The following is a 9,291-nucleotide window of genomic DNA, read 5'->3' on the forward strand; positions in this document are numbered from 1 at the left end:
GGGGGGGGGGGGGGATGGAGGGAGAGAGAGAAATAAAAGGAAAGAGGAATTAGGGAAGGAGGAAGAGAGTAAGAGGGAGAGAGATAGCGAGAGAGGTTGGGAGGGATAGAAAGAGAGATGGAGGGAGGAAAAGAGAGAGAGATAGGGAGGGATAGAGGGAGAGAGAGAGAGAGAGACAAGGATCGTCAGGAGAATTATATATATAGATAGAGAAGAAAAATGTTTAAAATAAAACGTCATAAGGTGACGTCATTATGTCTCGCCTTATCGAAAGAGGTCATTTGTGTGTTCTAAACTTTAAATGACGTCATTTGTGAGTTCTAAACTTAAAATGACGTATTTTCTGTATGGGTCGTCTGACAAGAATTTTAAAACTATCATTATAGGAAAATTGGGAACCCCTTGGACTTACTTGGTTTTGTCAAAACATTCATGCACACTTAAAAAGTTGTTTTTGGTTGTGGACTTACTTGTTCATATCTGCTTATCTAAGCACTCTAAAAAGTAGAAATTAGCACACAAGATGCGCATTGATTTTTTCTTTTTGATGGACAAAAAATATCATTTAAAAAAAAAAAAGACTTACCAAAGCGGAAGGTCGTGGGTTTGAATCCCGGCCGCACCTGACGGGTAATTAAGGTGAAGATTTTACCGATATCCCAGGTCAACTTACGTGCAGGCCTGCTGGTGCCTTATCACCCTTCGTGTGTACACGCAAGCACAAGACCAAGTGCGCACGGAAAAGATCGTGCAGTCCAAAGCAGAGTTCGGTGGGTTATAGAAACACGAAAATACCCAGCATGCTTTCACCGAAAACGGCGTATGGCTGCCTAAATGGTTTTGTAAAAACGGTCATCCACGTACAAATCCACTCGTGCAAAAGCACATGTGTACATGGGAGTTTCAGCCCACGAACGCAAAAGAAGACGAAGAAGCAGAACTAAAACGCCTTCACAAAAATTGCGTCCTCGCTGTTAAAACCCGTCAATCGGGACAGTGAATGTTTCCGTACCATGTCCACACGGCACCTGAATTGCTTGATATCAATTCAAACGTAACACATCTATAAATAGATTCAGGAAACATTGACACCTGCAATAAAATCACTTTCGTGCCTGTGCTAGCATTTTAATGTCCAGAAATATTTCGTAATAACAATTTCAAGAAACGATTTTTAAGACATCAAACCCGGGTAAATAGTGTTTGATTTGAATTTCAAATAATGTGATTTAAGGCTGTAACTATAGTAGTAACCGTACCACCCAAACTTACAACAACAAAACATTACCGGAACAAAAAAACATGCTGTGTAGCTTAAAAAATTGTACGTGAATAATATGTATTTTAGCAAATCACCGCAATCTGATATGCTCATCATTCTCCAAGGCACTCAAACTAACACTCACGTACACAGTCATACACAAAAACCAGCTTTTATTCTTGACTGGACATAGTCCTTAGATCAAGACTGGTTTTAATCAGAACAAGCACACAAACGCACACATTGTTACAGGTTCGCTTCGAAAGTATCTGTGAGAATCGTACCGAAATGAGCCAGAGCGTTGTTTAGAGATCAAATAAGCAAAGGGAAGTAAGCGCTCTAATGTGCACACGACATGTGTAATAGAGTAAGCGAGAGTTATACGGAACGTTTCTCCTGGCACCTGAGAGAATAACGCATTGCAAGCGACTTTCATCCTCAAAAAAAGCACTACTTTTTCTTCCAAATGTTTTGACAAAACCAAGTAAGTCCACTTGCTTAGATCTGTCAAACTTTTTAGATCTGATATAATGGAAAAAAGTGACAAAACCAAGTAAGTCCACAAAATGCCCAACAAAACAAAAACCATCCATCAGATCATTATCAAACTCGGGTTGTAAACGTACAATAATGCTATTTATCTTATTATCTCTGTAGGTTGATCAAGATAATCGTCACTTTTGAGAAATGAAATAAAACAGAAAAAGTCGTTTATCTCAGAACTAGCTTCAGTGGACTTACTTGGTTTTGTCAGCACACGGCAGAACAGCATGAATTATAATTTCTTTTAATGGCTCCTCGACCTTACACAAGGTTGACTCAGGTCATGCATTAATAATATATCTTAGATTCAGTTCTTCACTTCACAACACTATATGGTTATTGTTCATTGATTTTGACATCAATATTAATTCTCCGGAAACGTGGCTCATTGTCATGCAATCCCAAATGACGACGATGAAAGTTCTTTAGTTACTTGGAGGTGATGAAACAAATATAAACATGTACTTCCTTAGAATGACGACGAAGGATCCATTTACAGTGGATGATCACAGTCTGCAGAGACGACTCTCGACTATCGGTGATGAACCATGTTTACAGGAACCATGATGGTGGACTCCATGATGATGATGAACTCCATGACGACGATGACGTAAATGACGCTTCTAAAACGTAGCTCTGTCGGTGATGTCTTGCTTGTTCGTCTTCCCGTGTACGAACCTGCGATCAAACGTAGAAGCTGTTAAATATCAGACATTCCCTAAATGACAATTTTATCAATATTCATTCTACTAATTCTACGACAAAACTAAGTGAAGAAAGAACACATCTACACGCATTCTCTGCGACAAATGAATATGATATCATCTGGTTCGTTCTCGATCGAAATCCACGACTAACTAACAAACTAGTTACCCTTCAAGACGGCGAAACGGGTTCTCCTTCTGGGATAACGGCTTCCTTCTTCTGCAGCGTTAGTAACGTCTAGTTAATTGCGAGAATCTGGAGCTCTCCGACTTGCCTGGTCTGTTGATCTCAACGGCCTGTTCTTCTACTTCCGGCGTTTCTGTTTCTAAGTAGTTGCTTAGCGATGCACAAACAACTCGGTTACATAAACAATTCGTCGCTAAGAACTACAAGTTGAATTAATTTAATCAGACACGACATTTTCTTTTCCTTCGAAGTCTGCAATACAAGAAAGAATTGTGACTGAAAGAAATGACGTACATCTTTCTGAGTAGATAGTCTCGGTAATCTCGGACCCGCGTGACGTGATTATAGTAGTCTCGGCACTCGCGTGTTTCTAATGAGCTAAAAAGAATCAATCCTTTACAATGCTCTGATACATTCATTTTTCAAAAGTCCTCTACTGTAGTAACGTGTGGAACAAGAATGAGTCAAGATGTCGATGTTTGGTTAGTGTACAAAGTGGAGGGATTGTCTCATCCCATGTAAAACCATCAATGGATTAGATGGTGAGTTAAGTCTCTTTCTTACCCAACCGACCAACCTTAATCACGTGTTTTTAAATGTTCTAGCAATATTATATTCCTCCAAGATATGCAGTGGTAACTAGAACCCGACTGACATCCACACCCAAGTCACACGAAGTCGTTCCATTGCCTGTGTATGCGAAGGAGGAATGCAGAAGGCGGACTTAACAAAACTGAATCGGGCATATGAACGCACAAAAGTATGTTAAAACTGAATCTACCGCGACAGTCCAGATTTGAGTGTGTGTGTGTGTGTGTGTGTGTGTGTGTGTGTGTGTGTGTGTGTGTGAGTGCGTGTGTGTGTTTGTGTGTGTGAGTGCGTGTGTGTGTGTGTGTGCGTGCGTGTGTTTGTGTGTGTGTGTGTGTGTGTGCGTGCGTTTGTGTGTTTGTGTGTGTGTGTCTGTGTGAGTGCGTGTCTGCGTGCGTATGTTTTTGTGTGTGTGTGAGTGCGTGTGCGTGTGTGTGTGTGTGTGTGTGTGTGTGTTTGTGTGTGTTTGTGTGTGTGTGTTTGTGTGTGTTTGTGTATGTGTGTGTATGCGTGAGTGCGTGTGTGTGTGTGTGTGTGTGTGTGTGTGTGTGTGTGTGTGTGAGTGCGTGTGTGTGTTTGTGTGTGTGAGTGCGTGTGTGTGTGTGTGTGCGTGCGTGTGTTTGTGTGTTTGCTTGCGTGTGTGTGTGTGTGTGTGTTTGTGTGTGTTTGTGTGTGTGTGTTTATGTGTGTGTGTGTGTGTGTGTGTGTTTGCTTGCGTGTGTGTGTGTGTGTGTGTGTGTGTGTTTGTGTGTGTTTGTGTGTGTGTGTTTGTGTGTGTTTGTGTATGTGTGTGTATGTGTGAGTGCGTGTGTGTGTGTGTGTGTGTGTGTGTGTTTGTGTGTGTGTGTTTGTGTGTGTGTGTTTGTGTGTTTGCTTGCGTGTGTGTGTGTGTGTGTGTGTGTGTGTGTGTGTGTGTCCCCTGCTCGCAGTTTGGCTCACCATATCAGATCTGACCATACTTTAATCTGGAATAAGATAATCCCTTCACTGAATTCACAAACATGGAGCGGAATGTCCACGCACATGCAAAGTTTGAATGTTCTGATGCATTCATTTTTCAAAAGTCCACTACTGTAGTAACGTGTGGAACAAGAATGAGTCAAGATGTCGATGTTTGGTTAGTGTACAAAGTGGACGGATTGTCTCATCCCATGTAAAACCATCAATGGATTAGATGGTGAGTTAAGTCATTTGTATGAGAGGGGCTAGATACTAATTAGCTTTATCATCCAGTTTCAGTCGCCTGTGTGTGCAACAAGTGATGTAACGTTACACCCGTTCTAGTCACATGATGACACAGCTAAGGGCTAGAGTGGAGGGATTGCTTTAGTTACAGGTAAGTTATAAGTTGTGGATTTTCTAAATCTACACAGTTGCTGTTTTTGTGCGAGGCTGCTAGTCACCGTGGGCTTTGAAACGTGTCTGTGAGTACTGTTGTGTCCCACTCTCTCTCTCCTTTTAGAACTCTCTCTCTCTCCCTCCCTCTCTCTTTCCCTCTCTCTCGCTCTCTCCCTCCCTCGTCTCTTTTTCATTTCTTTCGCTCACTTTCTGTTTGAATTGTGTTGGTGTCAAACTTCTCAAAAGACATTAAAGGCGGTACGGTTTTTTAAGCCGTTGCAGTGAAAAATATAATAAAATGCGGTACATTTCAATTACTCATTAAAGGGACAGTGCAGGGGTCACAGGAGTCACAGTAGTGCTGAAGCAATAATTTGTGCGTACGTGCGCGCGCGCGCGCGCGTGTGTGAGTGTGTGTGTGTGTTTGTGTGTGTGTGTGTGAATGTGTGTGTATGTGACCCATTCCACCCTCTCTCTCTCTCTCTCTCTCTCTCTCTCTCTCTCTCTCTCTCTCTCTTCCTCTTCCTCTTCCTCTCTTTCTCTCTCTCTGTCTCTCTCTCTCTCTGTCTTCCCCTCTCTCTCTCCCTCTTTCTCTCTTTTTTTCGCCTGCTTGTGTATGTGATTTTGTCTTACGGGTTTACCTGTTTGTCTGTAAATTTCACGATGACATAAAGCCAAGCAAGTCAAGGTCTTGTGAAAGTGTTTTCATACGCCATTTTCTGTATGAGATGTAATTTAACCCACCCCTTCTAGTCACATGATGACGAAGCAAAAGGGCGGAACGGAGACATTCTATAGTCCTATATATAAGTTACAAAGAAAAATACGACCGAATTTGCAACATTGACACACCCAAATGCGTTTCGAAAAAACACACACGATCTAAAACACTAAAACAGTGCAGACATGTACATTTTTATAACAAGTATAAGATATGTTTTTATCCCGTGACCTGCTTCTTTGTCTCTTTAAGTAGGTGTACACCCTGCGTATTTTCTGGTTATCGCGGAGCGTATTTCATGATTACCTCTCGTTTCCATTTTATTCTAATTCATATGTACTGTTTCTTAGAACGATTTGATAAACCACTTTATTCAAAATTGGCTGCAAAAATAATGTGAATTTATCCAAAAACGCAATTCGTCGCTTGTTTAATACTTCTTGTTTGGAGATACCTTTATTATTTTCCAAATATCATTGACGAAATGCCCTTCAAACAATATATGTGCACTCGCTCAACAAAGACAATAATGTCAAATTATTGGTCATGAAGAATTTACAAAATAGAGCTCAAAAACAGAATATCTTTGAGAAAAACAGAAACAAAATCAAGGGAGAAAACTCTGGTTGTTAATGGACCTTTCGTAATTGTACAGAAACGTGTTCAGCTTATTTCAAGTCAACCAAATGCAATTTCATTGGTTTGTGTACAAGTTTCGGTATCTATTCACTATCCAAAATGAGCCGGTGAAGCACTACAAATACACGTGGTGGTTAATCTGAAAGCAACTGCGAGATGTCGCATTGGGTCAAAGGTCACCCAGTAGAGTATTAGGTGAGTTACACTCGATCAAAATAGTATCAGTTTCAGCAGCAAAATCGTGATTTAACTAAGCTTTTTCGACAAGAAAAAACTAAAACTAAACTGCAGGCTTTCTGTTTTGTTCATTTGTTTTGGTTCAAATCCCATATTTAATGCGGGGAAGTTAACTATAGCTTCGTGCATACATATTGTCAAGCGGAAGGTCTTTGTGAGAGGATGCAAGGTTCGTGTTGATTTTTACATTCTATTTTATGAAAACATTTTGTTACACCTCACACCTTCGCAGGTTAGTGGGTATAGTTCTTTGCTTCAATCTGAGCGGAAAATGCCCCCACCCCTCCCCCCTCTTGTGTGTAAATGGGAACGTATTTAGGAATATCTTCTGGTCCAATATACAAAACGAATGATCCCTTTCTATTAAAATATGATGACTTTCAAGCTGTCAATCTTTTCTATTTTTCGATGGAAAGGTTGAATTATGTCTCAGTCTCTGTCTCTGTCTGTCTGTCTCTGTCTCTGTCTATGTCTCTCTGTCTCTCTCTCTGTCTCTCTCTCTGTCTCTGTCTGTCTCTCTCTCTGTCTCTGTCTCTCTCTCTCTCTCTCTCTCTCTCTCTCTCTCTCTCTCTTTCTCTCTCTCTCTCTCTCTAGTTTATTCAGGTAGCCGCCTCTGGAACGCTCTTTCGAATGTCCTGCGGGAAGCTACCAGCACGGATTTTTTCACAAACAGAAAAATACATCCCATTTAATGAAATTACACTGTAATATGAAAACAAGGAACTTAGTCGATAAATATCGACAGGGGGCCGACAAATGGTTTAAATGTGAAATGTGTGTATATGGGTTTGGGTCTGAAACAAACAAACAAACAAACCATGTGAACCCCCCCGGGCCGCAGGCCTTCGATGTAGTGATTGTAAAACAAGGATGTTCTTAAATGGTTCAATTCTCATTTGGTCGGATTCTCAAATGGTACCGGTATACTTCCCTCCCCCCCTTGGCCGCAGGCCTAGGATTTAAAAAAAAAATTTAAAATTATTTATCAAGGACTACTACAAGAAAGGACATGCATTGCCTGTGTTCAGCCTCTGCTAGCAAAGGCGATCGCCTACACTATGAAAGTGCTGTTGTTTTAGTGGAATCAACAATTGATATGCCCATAATTGTTTCATACAATAATATTACAATGTAAAAAGTCATATTAAGGTAGTAAATAATTATGTGATACCATGCCCACAGAGCAACCTGTGGGTGTTGTGCCTGTAATAACTAATATGACATGACTAATAGTAATAACAACAGGGGAGGAGCAGTTAACTAAGCCAGAGAGGGGGGGGGGGGGGTTACAACCTGGGGTAGTCTGGTCGATAATGTAGGATTCACAGTCTGGTCGATAATGTAGGATTCACAGTCTGGTCGATAATGTAGGATTCACAGTCTGGTCCATAATGTAGGATTCAGAGTCTGGTCGATAATGTAGGATTCACAGTCTGGTCGATAATGTAGGATTCAGAGTCTGGTCGATAATGTAGGATTCACAGTCTGGTCGATAATGTAGGATTCACAGTCTGGTCGATAATGTAGGATTTAGAGTCTGGTCGATAATGTAGGATTCACAGTCTGGTCAATAATGTAGGATTCAGAGTCTGGTCAATAATGTAGGATTCAGAGTCTGGTCAATAATGTAGGATTCACAGTCTGGTCGATAATGCAGTTGCCTCGCTGTATGTATTTCCATTGTATTTAACAGCTGCTAACTAATGATTGTTTATCTGATGTGCATTTTCCACTTCATATTTATCTGTTAATATTTCAATTTGATGATGTCAGTAAAGAGTTTATGTATACAGCCAGTAGTGATGTTTCTGATATAGAAAGCATTACGCGGCAGAGGAATGCGTGCAACATATAGACAATTAGGTGTTTAAATAACTTGTTGAATATATACTCATTCTTCGTTATGTAAGACGATGATAGGATAACTTTACAATTCGCTGGTAAAACTTCGACATGGGTTTCATCGAAAATATTCCGATACTGATTGTGCCACCAAAGATATGTGGGCGAAGGGCATAGTTGAGCAATCATTACCTGATCTGTGTAAATGTTAATAAGACCATTGGAAGTAAATAAATATTACTTGGCAAAAAATGAGATAGTTTAATCATGAATTCAAACGAGAGAGAGAGAGAGCGAGAGAGACTGGATTGGATTGGATTGTTTACTCATTTAGGCCATAGCCCCTAATGAGGGGGGTAAACATTATATACAATGACATAATGACATTTGCACACAAATCAAATGAAATAAATCATACACGAACTAAGACATTACATTTCAAATAAAATATATCGTAGGCTTACATTAACTAAGACATAGCAACACTACGTAGCCGAAATGCTTTGTACACATAAACTGACAACTTTCGAACAATACCTTCATTCACAGATGCCATAAGCATGGAAAACTTGTGTAAACTTGGGTTTCTATAAAACTTAGCAGGAATAAACTGGCATCGCAAATCACGAAGTGCCAGGCAACAAAGCACAAAATGAAACTCATCTTCCTTACGTTCCCTGCACAATGGGCATAACAACACATTATCTGCATCGTATCTCTTATATATATATATCGATTAGCGTGCACAAATAGTTCTGTTATTCCTCCTCGCAATCTTGCCATAATAATTTTCAAATGCCTATCCATGTTCAATAATAAATAAGGTTTTACTTCGTGCACAGTGCAAAATGTCCTATATAACGCAAATCTATCACTGTTCTGAACATGAAAATTCCATTCCTGCCATCTACAACCAATCAATCTTTCTCTGAAATCTTTCAAAAAACGGTTTTCATCTTGCACTCCTTGATTCATCCATACAAACCCAAAACCCTTCTGACATAATTTACAACGTACGCTAGACACCCAGTTTCTTTTACCTCTTTCATCCAATTCACGCACCATTTTATAGGCTTCATGTGGCAATCTATTTACGTCCATTCTTGATAACTTCAACAAATATTTAACACAACGTATTGCAGCATTCACATAAATGGGATACCTATTCATCTCGCCGTACACAAACTCGTTGGGTGTGCGTGATCCAACACCAAGAAATTTCTTTATGGCA

The 9,291-nt window shown here is 40.1% G+C and overlaps 1 long non-coding RNA gene across 1 annotated transcript in view; it reads left to right on the plus strand.

Moving 5' to 3' along the window:
* The window catches only part of LOC138976268 (uncharacterized), a 21,599-nt gene extending 13,297 nt beyond the window's left edge, over positions 1 to 8,302 (plus strand). The window contains exon 3 of the long non-coding RNA XR_011458930.1: positions 7,876 to 8,302. This is a non-coding gene — a long non-coding RNA (uncharacterized lncRNA). The remainder of the gene's footprint in view (positions 1 to 7,875) is intronic.
* The last annotated feature ends 989 nt before the right edge of the window (positions 8,303 to 9,291 follow it).

Source organism: Littorina saxatilis, linkage group LG9, assembly GCF_037325665.1.
Source record: "Littorina saxatilis isolate snail1 linkage group LG9, US_GU_Lsax_2.0, whole genome shotgun sequence".
In the NCBI taxonomy this organism is placed as follows: domain Eukaryota; kingdom Metazoa; phylum Mollusca; class Gastropoda; order Littorinimorpha; family Littorinidae; genus Littorina; species Littorina saxatilis.